At 53.1% G+C, this 13,031-nt stretch overlaps 1 protein-coding gene across 26 annotated transcripts in view; it reads right to left on the bottom strand.

Annotated features, from left to right (window-relative positions):
* Positions 1-10,670: 10,670 nt before the first annotated feature.
* Positions 10,671-13,031, bottom strand: part of PLEC (plectin) — a gene marked incomplete at its 5' end in the record, with an annotated part of 114,721 nt that continues 112,360 nt past the window's right edge. For all 26 annotated transcript variants that reach the window (XM_083748852.1, XM_083748854.1, XM_083748845.1 and 23 more), the window contains 2 exons: positions 10,671-11,780; positions 12,273-12,428. The remainder of the gene's footprint in view (positions 11,781-12,272; positions 12,429-13,031) is intronic.

Below are 13,031 nucleotides of genomic sequence, written 5' to 3' on the forward strand. Positions count from 1 at the left end.
CAGGCTCCACCACCAATGGCACCTCCAGGCAAGGTTGGGAATGCCCCACTTGCAGCCCAATCGGGGCAGATGATGCTGAGATACAGAGACCAGAGCTCTGACTCAGGGCTCAGCCACACCTGCACTTGCCCCATGCCTACAAAGCACGGGTCCAAGTCCTTTTCTGCTGGTTCTTCTGTGCAGCTACCATCTCCAACGCTCCCAAAACGCGTGTGTGATGCCACCCCTGACTTGAGTCCTCTCCTGGAAACCCACCTTACTCATAAAGCTCTTGGTTCACCTGGGCCTCAGCTTGAGCAGGTACAACAGAAGCACCACCTGTTGGCTCCCTGGGCCTCTGCCATGCCCTACAGGACCACGTTTTAGAGGGAAGGGACCCGCCCTCTTGCACTCTGACGAGCTCCACAGATACACCCAAGCCTGGCCCAAACACTTCCAGTTTCCCAAATCTCAGTGAGCTGCTAATGGACCCCTTCATACCTCTCTGGTCCCTGTTCTGCGTCTGGAGTTGGGGGGTCCGAGTTCCTTCCTGGGAGGCCAGCAGGATCCACCATGAAAAATGTCTGCAGAAGAGGAGAAAACACCATAGGGAGATGGACATGGCTATGGTCAGGTGGTCAAATCTGAAGCGAAGGAGGCTTTGGGGGCAGCTCAAGCCAAGCAGACACCTGGAGCTACAGAGAAGGACTCACCCTGCTTGATGGTGGAAGAGAGACAGCATAGCCCAGGGCTTCAAGGGCCTGTTCCTGGGCTTGCCTGTTCTCCTGCAGATTTCTGCCTCAGACTTCCCTTCCAGATACTTCATGGAGAATGTCTCCGAAGTTGTGATGGGATTAAGGGCTCATTCACATTTCCTCTTTCCCCTGGAGAAAACCACTCTTTAGTGCTCATTCAGAGCAAATGGCAATTCGGGTTTTCTCTGGATTGACGTTTGCTCCGGTTTAGAGCTAAAGAGCAGCTTTTCCCTGGGAAAGGAGCAGGGTAAGGAGAAAACCACTTGGGCCTGAGCTTTCTAGGAGTAGGAAGTGTGGAAGATCCCAAAGCTGCACTTAGCTGTGCTTTCTGCATTGCAAAGGGTTGGCCTGGATGACCCTTTGGGTCCCTTCCAGCTTACAGACCAGTAATTCTGTGAAAGAATGGGAAGCCAGCAATGTGGTTCTCAATGAGAACTTGAGAAGAGTCTGCTGGATCAGGCCAATGGCCACCTAGTCCGCCCAGCATCCTGTCCTCACAGTGGCCGACCAGCAAGGGGAATCTGAGCCCAGGAGAAACTCGCCCCTCCTGTGGCTTCTGGCAGCTGGTCTTGGGGAGCCTGGCTGCTGACTAGGAAGGAAGAGGAGAGCCATCAAGTCGTGCTCAAGAGGCTGCCAGGGCAGTTGTGCGCGACCCCACTGTGAATGCTGTTTGCATCTGCAAAAGTTTTGGGGCACCAGTCTTCTTCATTGCCAGTCAGGGCCTCTCTCTTGTGACTTCCTGGTGAAAAGCAGTAACTTTCCATACTTTCCATGGCACTGCTTCTTCATGCACCTGCTTCTGTTGCTCTATAGTTCCTCTGGACAGCAATGATGCTGTTGCACCACAGAGCAACTAGCAAAGCAGAAGAAATTCACCATTAATGCATCATTCATGAAAGCTTTGACTGCTGTGGCTGGTGTTTCTTGCTCTCATTGGTGTATGTTGCTACCAAAGGGTTAAGAGTTAGCAAGACGCTCTAATCACTGAGCAGCTGGAAGTCATTAAGCTTCTAGGAATGTGAGTTTGTATAAATAGTCAGTTCACTCCTGTGTTTGTCCCCTTGGGTGTGTTTGCTGATATGTGTGGTTCCTCGCCAGGGTTTTTTCTTTTGTAAATAAACCTTTTTCTTTGAGTTCCAAACCGCTTGCTCCAAGATTCCTCTTTGAAAAGATACTGCCTCTCCTGCCCTTCTTAAACCGCTGCACGAAATGCTCTGCTGTAATGGGACTTGTGACGATGGAAGCGCACTGGACATTTACTTAGCATTAAACTAATTAAAGTTTAATGGGACAGTGTATCCCAGTGGTTTTCTACAGATCATTATGTGAACATGTGTGGGTCAAGGTCAAGCAGGGAACAGAGTGGGCATCCTTTGGGAGATGCAGCCTGTGGTTGCAACTTTGGGTACATCCCTGGCACCTCAGCCATTGGGGTGGACATGGTGAGGAACATCTTCTCAGCTAGGTTAGCAATTGCTGGGATTATTTTGTTCTCTCTGGAAGTGCGTAGTTCCTCAATCTCTTCCCCCAGATCTTCAGTCTGAAGCCATGGAGCCTATGGGATCCCTTGGGGAACCTCCTCTGTCCAGCCCCAGCCAAGCTGCCCCTCCTGATTCAGGCACCCTACTTGGCCTGAGCCCCCTCCTCCTCTGGCGAGCCTTGGGAGGCTTTCCAGGTGGTCCTTTTTGTGGAGTATTCATTCTGAACTGTTTGCAGGGAGCTTGCAGGACACATCGCTTTCCTTACTGCAAAAGGTCCATTGCAAAACAGCACCTAATCCATCTCCATGCTGCAACCTGCCATTGCCAGTATGTGGTTGAATCCCACCTGCAAAACTGTCTGGGAGTGGTCTGAGGCAAACGTGAGAATTTCAAATGCTTCTTCGCTTTACTATATTCCTAGATTGGCCCCTATATGTTTCCCGTTTCCTTGACTGTATTTGCCTTGCAAGCGCTTTGAATTTGATAATGGGAAATGGCACATGATGAGACAGGAGGATCTGGCCTCCCAGAGAGACAAGGCAACCTCGCCACATGCTCTGGCCTTTGTTTTCTGCCTCAGAGCATCTCCTGCTTGTATCTGCATCACAGGCAAACACATCAGTCTGCATGTGTGGCAGCAGTTTGGCACGCTTACCTCAGCTGAAAAGGCACAAAGTCTTCTCCTTCCCACGGAATGGAAAGGCTAGTTTCTCCCTGAGCCTTGAAGCAGGGAGGACAATGGAGGCTCCTGAGCATGCTCCCCTCATTTACGGGGTCCATGATGTTCTCAGCCCCCCTCAACCCCTCGCAGCATCTCCAGGTGGGGCTGCAAAATATGCTGGGGAGATAGTCTGCATGAAGGCAATGCAAAGGCTTCTGATCTGGCTGGGGTGCATGTGTGGAAGGACAGATGCTATGGGCTTGGGAAGGGGGCTCAGCAGGCGAGGACACCTTGCGGGGGGGGGTCTGCCCTGATGCCTGGAAGCAGGGGGAGTCAGGAGAGCACAAAGGGTGGGTTTATGTTTGAATGATGGGTGAACAGCAGAGCACCCAGGACTTGCTCCACAGCACAGACTAAGTCTCTGGCTTGTTCCCCCATAACTATGGAGGGAACTGCACCCCGAGGGTATTTTTTAACAATCAGGAATGTATGTTAAGAGGTGTGTGTCACACACACTACATCTCCCCTTCTTTGGCTAAAAGCCACAAAGAGTCAAACTTTAGGATTGAAACACACTTGTGAAGTTGGGAGTCAGAGGTTCTGACACATGACTTAGTTACAGAAGTCTTTAAGGCTTCCCCAAGTTGGTGACTGTCTCCTGAGGGTCTCTGGATGCTTCTAGAGGCTCAGGTCATTGTGAACAGTCCTGGGGACATAGTTCTCCACCCACTGCAGAGGACTGTCCATTAGATGCATCTTGAGATGGCTCCTCTGATTTCAGGACGTGCCTGGGAGTCTCTCAGACGTCTCTTGTAAGTCCTTTCCCCTTCATATAATCAGTGACGGAGGCAGGGGCCCATCCCTCTCGTTGCACTTGGACCTGTACCATCTTCTTGTGCCCCTTCCAGTATTTTTTGTGTGGTCTGGACTGTGCGTTCAGCTAGACTGTTGGACTGAGAGTAGGCTGGGCATGAGTGGTGCCACAATGATGCCCCATTCTCTGGCAAATGGAACATAGGCAGACACCATCACTCTGGGAATCCCATGGCGGGCAAAAACTAATTTGCCACTATTGTGGCAGATAAATTGTCAGCAAAATGGAGAACTTTTGAGTAGTAATCTATTATCAATAGTGTCTTGAGTTTTAAAATGTCTGCTACAACTGGTGAAGCACGTGGTCACTCGTGGAGTCTTTTTTTAAAAAATAATTTTTATTAGCAGGCCAATCAAATCACATTATTCAGATCACATTAGTTCCAAATTATACAGCCAAATTTTAAATTTTGTTGAGGGTACCCATACATCAAGCTCCGCACGAGTCCAAAATTCCGGATAACTCCAGACATCACTTATTTTACTGCATTAATTAGCCAGTTCTATCCAGTTCGATCCGGATAGTCCTTTATTACTTTCTTTCTCATCTTGTTGTAGTCATATATTCCTTTCTTTGCAATCTCTGATGGTTCTCACAAGCAGACTGAAAGCTGTCGTCTCTGCGTGGGTTTTGTACTCTTCAAAAGCAATATCTCTCCAGGAGTCTTTTTCTGTACGGCCAAAAATGACTCTTTTGCCAAGTTTTCAGCATGGCATTTGATTTGAGAATGTGCTGGCTATTAACATCCCCTTGCCTTGGTGTAGATAGACAATATGCAGTCCATATCATGGGAGTTGCAGGAACATGTGAAAAGGATCCAGGGGTCTTAGTAGACCACAAGCTTAATATGAGTCAACGATGTAGCAGGGGGAAAAGCTAATGCTATTCTGTTAGTATTTGTACAGTGGAACCTCGGGTTATGTTCTGGGTAGCGAACTTTGCCCCAGGATGCAAGTGGGAGTCGCACGGCAGCAGCGGGAGGCCCCATTAATGAAAGCATGCCTCAGGTTAAGAACAGGTTAAGAACAGTTTCAGGTTAAGAATAGACCTGCGGAATGAATTATGTTTGTAAACAGAGGTACCACTGTGCTGTAATTGTTAGAAAATGTATTTTCTAAAGAAAAAAATGTACTGGGGAAAAGGAAACCAACATAATGTAATAATGCAACAGCTGCAAAATCTTGTGACTCCAATTAAGGTCACAGAAACACTGAATCATTGCCTTGTTGGTTGGTTAGCTCTCTTTCAGAGTGAGCTTGTGGGTGTCTTGGGTACTGACAGGAGAGGAGGCAGATGGAGGTTGGCCGGTTGTTTCACCATCTCGCCGTTGTTTTGCTGAGTGTGGAAACTTCAAGCAGACGCTATGTCCAGGAGTTTGTGAGGACAGACAAAGCTATGGACTGATAACTTAGGCACTGCAATGAAGGAGTTTTGGAAGCAAGAAGTTTTTTGGAAGCAAGAAGACCCTCTCTTGGGCTCAAGGGAGAGGAATGCATAGATAAATAGGTATTGCTGTGGTGGGAAGGTAAACAGCTTCCGTCACGGTGTCCCATTGCAACATTGCTGGCCACATGACCTGGAAAAAAACGTTGGTGGACAAACGCCGGCTCCCTCAGCCAGAAAGCGAGCTGAGTGCCACACCCCATAGTCAAGTTTGACTGAACTGGGGTCCTTTACCTTTACTTCATCACTAGAGCTTTGAGGGTGAAACTGCTACACCACTCTGCATGACTCAGGAAAATAGACAACGTATTCTAGGCTGCATCAGCAGAAGTCTAGTGTCTAGAAGTCCCTCTATTCTGCCCTGGTCAGACCACACCTGGAGTATTTGGGCACTACAATTTAAGAAGGATGTTGACAAGCTGGAATGTGTGCAGAGGAGGGTGACCAAGATGATAAAGGTTCTGGAAACCAAGTCTTATGTTTGACATTGCAACAGGTTCCCTCAGAAGGTAGTGGACTCTCCTTCTTTGGATAGCCATGCATCATGGGTGCTTTAGTTAAGATTCCTGCATTGCAGGGGTTGGACTATACAGATGACCCTCAGGATTCCTACCAACTCTACTGTTCTATGATTCAGTGAGCCTTTGAGCCTTGCTGGGGTCTGTCCAATGGGCCTGGTAAAAAATCACTCCCAAGGGTTTGTGACCAACACCGCCATGACAAACAACTATTGGTGAAACTTCTTCACAGCAAATGAAAGCGAGATGTTCTTTGTCAATGTGTGCATAGGTTTTTCCAGCCTGTCTTAGGGCTCGAGAGGCAAAGGCAATTAGCTGCTTCTTCAACAAGAGACATGACCTTTAGATGCACCTGCTTGAAATTGTAGTTGCTCTTGGAGATCAAAGAACCTTAAGACGGGGGCCGTTGTGACAGCTGTCTTCAGGCTGACCAGGGCTTGCCGGTGATTGGAGTCCCTTTGTCCTTGTGCCTCTTTCCCTAGGCGGACTCTTTCCATAGGCACCCTCAGGGCTGGCACATCGGGGACATGCCAAGAAAGATACTATATGTTCTTGTCCACCAGCAGAGGCATCTGAGGCGCAGCTTGGACTTTGTCTGCATCAGGTTCAAGGCTGTCTTTTGAGCCAAGTACCTGACCTTGTCAACCAGCAACTGGACTTCCCCTGGGTTGAACTGGGCACCCTTCTGATGTGCTCTGTCTAGAATCTGTTTAGGGTTTTTTCTTTGTACCTGTGGCTGTAATTATGTCATCTGCTACAATGCCTGCACCCATGTCACCCACACACTCTTGGGCTGAATGTCTTCATATCCGGATTTGATGCCCAAGGGGCAGGCAACCCCAAGGGGAGTTCAGCCGATTCCTGATCAGCCTTGACCTGCCAGTAGCCCTCTTTCTAGTCCAGAATGGTGAATAATTTTTGGCCAGCTAATCTGTGCCGCACATAGTCCATGGAAAGGGCAGAGAAGTGTTGTCTTTCAATGGCCTTCTTTAGGTCCTTGGAGTCAGAGTCAAAACAAAGGTGAAGAGAGCCATCTTTTTTCTGGGTGATGATTAGGCAATTAACCAAAGCTGCAGGTTTGGCCACCTGGGAAATGCTTGCCGCCCTGTCCAAATGGTGAAGTCAGGTAGCGTATCTTACAACACCTGCGGATTACTGGCTGAAGAGTGGGGTTCTATGAACATATGGGGAGTGCCTGGAAATGGAACAAGTCCCTCAGAGGCATCTGGAAAGAAGCACAGCAGATCCTGTGCTGAGGGTGTGGGGAGCCACTTGGTGCAGCCTCCTGACGGAGCCCAGGGCAAGGCAGGATGATCTCGCCAGCAGGGCTGGTTCATCGTCCCCTGGGCTGCAGAATGTCCAGGGCCTTGGATCTCTCCCCATCTCTCTGGCCAGCCTTCCTGCAGGGGAAGGAGAAGGGCGCTCCCCCTTTCCCTTAACTGAACCAAATGCCATACTTGAAGGCAGAGCCTCATCCCCAGGCCAGGATGGGTGCAGAGAGCAGCAGCAGATGTGATCTGAGTTGCTTTTGGTGGGACCAGATCACATCCAAAGGAGCAATCACATCACAGGAAAGGCTTGTGTGAAGCCATTTTGACATTCTGCAGCCCAGGGGACGATGAACCAGCCCTGCTGGGGAGATCATCCTGCCTTGCCCTGGGCTCCGTCAGGAGGCTGCACCAAGTGGCTCCCAATACCCTCAGCACAGGATCTGCTGTGCTTCTTTCCAGATGCCTCTGAGGGACTTGGAAGGGGGGTTGGAACAGGGGAGTCCGTGGGAGCCTCCAGTTGCATTTCTAATAGCTCAGCTTGTGGGATGCATGAAACTTTGACCCCAGCTGGGCTTGGAGGGCGAGAAGGCAGGTGGACCTGCAGGATTTTTTTGGCAGTGAAATTGGAAGTGAACACTCCCAAGGAATAAACTCACAGCAGAGAGCAGGCTGCCCGTTTCTAGCAGATCTGGCGACTGGCCTCCGAGAAGCTGGCATTCCAGGCCTGCCCTTTGGTTGGTTCTCAGTGGGTAGACCGGCTGCCTGTCTAGATTTGTGGGCGGGGGTGTGGGGACTGGCATCCATTCACAGCTGAAACCTTCCATTCCCCCTCCTCCCCCAGCCCTTAAATAATTGCACGGCTGCTCCCTTTAAAAGCCCCAAGCCGCCGCCACCCAAAACATGAGGTGAGCAACTCTGAACTGCACTTCATGCCGGCCTCTCCCCTCCTTTCAGCAAAATGGGCAGGGCCACATGGGGCAACTCTGCTGCCCAAGCAGGGCTGCCTCCAAGTCCCTGCAGAGCTGCTCTGAGTCCTGGGGCGTCACTGCAAAGGACAGGGCATGTCTCGCAGGGCCCCTGGGCAGCTTCATCCTCCAGGGCCCAGAGCAAGTGTGCCTGGCTGCCTCCCTCCTCAGCTGCAATCCCACCCGGCTTCCATTGCACTCCAGATTCGTGCCCAAGGCCTGCCAAGTCCATTTCCACAAACCTGGAGAAATTGTGGGGAGGGGTATGGCACAACGCTGCAGTTGTGTGACTGTAGCAAGGAGGCAGAGCTGCCCTCCATGAGCCAAACTCCCAGGCGCCATTGCAAGGGGTCGGGGTGGGGGGGAGAGAGGCAGCTGGAAAGGGGTGTCTCTGCCCCTCGCACCCCTGCTCACAAGGTCTGGCACTCATCCTCCGGCTTCAGAGAATGGCAGTCAACAAGTGGACAGAGGCTGGCCTTTCTCGCTCTCCTGCCCTCGCAGCGCAGTGGGTGCTATCCCAGGGTGTTGCTGCCCCGAGCCCCCCCCCCCCGAACTGAGGCAGAACGTGGCTCATTGTGGCCCATCTGCCTGGGCCTCATGGTTGCTGGAGAGAAGAGCGAGGGCAGCCCATTTATGCTCCTCTGGCGCCGCACCCAAACCTCCGGAAATGGCAGCCGGGCTCTGAGGGAACCGTTAAACGTGGCCGTGGAGGGAGGAGGCCTGAGGAGAGCTGGGCGGAGGGATGGCCCTTCGGCCTGGGAAGGTGTGAGGCAGTAGCTCTTCATCAAGGACACAGTTAAACTGTGGAACTCATTGCCACAAGATGACCACCAACTTCAGACAGCTTTAAAAGAGGATTTGAGAAATGAAGGCAGCAGAAGACTCTGAATGGCTAGAGGCCACAATGGCTACGTTCTCTGGCAATCACAAGGGTTGCACTCAGCTTGGAATGATGGGCTTCCCTCCAGGGCATCTAGTCTGACACTTCCCACAGCGCTGGACTAGGTGGGCCTTAAATTAAAAAATGGAGGGGGAAGCTCCCTGCCCATTCTGCGCCCGTCACTCTTCACTTGGGCAGGATCTAGGCACTGGCGGAGGAAGAGGAGTGAGGGGGGAGCGCATGGCCCCCAGCAGCGCGATCCCAGTGGGGTGCCATTGCAGCTGCCCCCCACCTGTGCTGGACGCCATGCCCCCGCAGGCAGCACTCCACGCCCTGCCTGCTGTCCGCCCCCCAGTGCTGGAGCACGAAGCTCTGCCACTGGATATGGGTACAGTTTGGGGGAAAGAGGGTACTGAATGGGAAGGTGGATGGGCCAGATTTGGCCCATGTCAGACTCCCCTGCAGCTCCTGCCAGGAAGGGGTACCTGGTGAAAGAATCAGCAGACCCTTCCTGGGTGGCAGCGTATCATTACCCTTGCCTGGCTTTAGTACATTTTGGCTTTGCATTTCTTAAACAGTGAATTGAAAGGTCTTTCTTCTTCTTCTTCCAAAAATGTCTCAGTATTTGCTATCCTTTTCTAAGTTTGACCTTAGATGCCGACCCTTCTTCTTTCATGAAATGACTTAGGTGCCCCTGTTGAAGATCCCCAAGTTAAGGCAGAATGGGCTTCTAGTACCCTTGCACAACCCTCAGGCATGCCACCCACCTCTATGGTGTGGGCACAGCGCCAGGGATCCCTGCCAGCCTGAGTGCCCAGGAGCTGCCAGCTGCAGCGAAGCCTCCAAGCTCCTCGTTAAAACCGAAGAGGCCCGGCTGTGCTTCCAAACAGCTACATTAGTGTAGTTTGCTCAAGGGAAGGAAAACCTCTTTGCTTTCTCTTGCCTTTGGAAAGGGGCAATGCGAGGAGCCAGGCTCCTGGCCTGCTGCCATCTGCTCCAGAGGAGCTGGATAGAGCCGTCTTTTATATGCCCTGGGACAAAGAGCAAAACAGGAACAGACCCAGGGGGTGGGCAGGAGGGGAGGCAGGCCTGCCGCGTTCTGAGCCTGGCAGCTCCAGCAACACTGACACGAATATTCAGGCTCCCAAAATCCCACTGAGACCCACCCTAGCCAGAGACGGCTTCCAGCCTGATCTGTTCCCAAAATTAAAACATACCTGCTTCATAATCCCTCTCCCCCCCCCCCGAGTTTCGGCATTATTCACGCAGAGATGCTTGGTAACAGTTCATGAGCTTCTATGGATACTGATGGGATCTAGCTCTCAAGGTTAGGTGAACTACAGGTCTTGGGAAGAGGGTGGGTGGCCTTGTGACCCCCTTGCGGGCTGCAGGCTCGGTGGGCTGGGAGCCTGGGGCAAAGGGACCTTAGCAGCAGAGCCCACAACTCCTTCTTCTGCATGGCTTGTAGCTCCAACCCTGACTGCTTTGTTCCAGAGCACCAGGCTGCAAAGACGTGTTGTAAGGAAGGCATGTAAGGAGCCTCTTCTCCGTCCCCAACCAAGAGGTGAGTTCACACCAGAGACTTCTTTGGGGTCACTCTTGCAGAGCAGCCCCCCAGGGCAACACGGTCAGTTACTCACTGGAGGTCTGAAGCTGCTTCGGGAAGCTCTTGCGGAGAATGCTCCTTCTGGAAGCACCGCAAAGACCCCACAGCCAACTCCCCCGGGCTGGGACCCACCCAGGGGCTGTGAAGCGAGGAGGGCGGGGAGTTTGGGGCGCTAGGGAGGGGCTCAGTGTCCTTGGAAGAGGAGCGAGTTGTCGCGAACAAACCACACGGAAGCCGTTTCATAGAATCTTCTTTACTGCCCCCGGTGCAGAGGGCCTGGTTCCATACTGCATGTTTTTACAAACACTTCATGGTATTTACAAGTTGCGGTTTAGTGTTCTGCCTCCCAAAAAACAGAGATGAGCCTGAACAGTTTAGTCTGAGAAGAACGAGGGACGCCTCCGCTGCTTTGAGCAGGAAGAGGCAGGAGGGAAGCCAGGGGAGCTGGGGGGGGGGGGAGGGAGAGAAGGGGGAGGGCACCCCCAGCCTGTGCCAATGGCCGACACAGAATATGGATACAGGCTTGCTCGAGTTAATACATCATGCAAAAGCAAGGAAAAAAACCAACCAACTGGATAATGAGAGAATAATATAACATCAACAAATGCCAAAGAATGGGATGGCTTGATTCACATGGAGCAAATAAGGATGGGCTGGCGGAGAAGGACCTTCCGATGCCGGTGGGGGGGGGCACAGCATCCTCTTGGCTTCCGCAGGCAGGAGTTGGGGAGGCTGCCCAAGGACACCCCCCACTCCGCCGGGCTGTGGCTGCAGCAACAACCCCCCTCAGGACTGAGACCACCTCTGCTGTACTGCTGCCTTTGCATCTCTTATTGCTTTGAAAGGAGGGGAGAATCGCCCTGTGTGAGCCCAGGAAAAGCACCCCAACAGAGGAAGACGTGCCCCTGACCCTACTTATGCTGGAGGGTGGGGGGCAGGAGGGGGGAGGCAGGAGGCAGCACCCTCTGAGCTGCAGCAGGCAGGGTGGCTTTCTGACAGCCTCGCTCACCTGCCCACAACTGCCTGGCTGCCTTCCTCCAGAGCACAGCAGCTCTCAGCCTCGCCGCCCAAGGGCCAAGGGACCAGCTCATCTGCGATGGGCAGAGGACCACTCCAGCTTCGCCGCCTAGGAGGAGGGCTCTTTGCGGCCACTCCTGCCTCCCTACCCCTGCCTCCGCCTCACTGGCCCCTGACCGCCAGCCACGGCCCCCGCTAGCTGCTCCGCGGTGGCTGCAAAGGGAGGGGGAAGGGTCTGCCTGGGTCCTCAGTGCTGTCCCACTTGCCCCAACACTGGGGGACGAGATCCACGGCAACTGGGAAGGAAGTTGAAATGGACATCCAGCAACACTAAATAAAGTGAAGAAAAAGAACAGGATGGGATGAGAGAGAAGAAGTCACACGTGACAATGATGCCATCACCTCAAGCCAGGAAGCCACTGCCATGCTCAGCCCCGCTGGCTCCTCGGACCCCCGCCTGCCTGCCTGCCACTGCCTGCACACGACGGACCCTGAACGCCCTTCCAAGGAAGGAGAAGAGGCTGAGGCTGCCGGCCAGAGACCGGGGGAGGAGCAATGGCCCTCGGCCTCAGAGCCCCAGAGGTTCAGGAGGAGAGAATCCGTGGGAAAGGGAGTGCTCTTCCCCAGAACAGGGGGCCACTGTTCTCATTCTCAGGATCCGTGGGGAGCACTCTTGGCACTTACGTATTGCATTTCTAGCTTCCCTGGGTCTCCCTCTCTGCAGATCTGCCTGCCTTCCATTCAGCACCACCTCAGCCCCCAGAAGCCAGCGCAAGAAGCTCACAGCCCAAAGCGGAAGGGGATTTTGAGCCCCGCAGTTACCTTTGTGGGCGAGAGCAGCGAAGGGGAGGCTGCTGCATCTGCTGCCGCCTCGGGGCCTCCTGCTGAGCTCCTCCAGGACTTGCTGACCTCAGAAAACCAGCTCAGGAGTTCTCCCAGCGACAGGGGGGCTTCTTTGGTGGGACTAGGAGAAAACGTCTGAGAGAAAGAGCGCATGTTATTACGAAGGAACACAAAGCAGGTGGGAAGAAAAAGCACAAGGACAGTGCCCGTTTCAGGGCGCGGCTGCTTCCGTAAGCGCCCCATCCTGCCATTTGCCCTCAATAAGAAGAAAAAGCAGGACTCTGAAAGCATGAGACCCAGGAGAAGACACAGCCTTGGTGGAACCCGTGAGCATCCCCAGGGGAGACAGCTTTTAGCAAGAGGCCAGGGAACAGACCTCGCTGAGCTGTTGTGGCGTCAAGGGAGACCGTCCAGTTCTAACCTTTGCCTGTCCATGTTTTCGTACAGGGTGCTTCCCAGATACACAGAACCAGAAAGACAGATAGATAGATAGACAGACAGACAGACAGACAGACAGACAGACAGACAGACGTGCAGAGGTCACAGCCAGCTAAGAGCAGCCCACAGCAGTGCAAAGCTCCCCGTGTGCTGAGCGCAGCAGCAGAGCCCCACAGAAAGCGCCAGGAAGGATCTGCAGGTTGGAGGCGTGGGCAGGGAGAAGAGACGGGCAGAGGGGGAGGCGTGGAGAGAGGCAGGCAGGCCCATCCGCAAGGCGGCAGCAGCAGGAGGGAGGAGGCG

The sequence above is a fragment of the Podarcis gaigeae genome, assembly GCF_964106915.1.
Source record: "Podarcis gaigeae genome assembly, chromosome: 7".
Lineage (NCBI taxonomy): Eukaryota > Metazoa > Chordata > Lepidosauria > Squamata > Lacertidae > Podarcis > Podarcis gaigeae.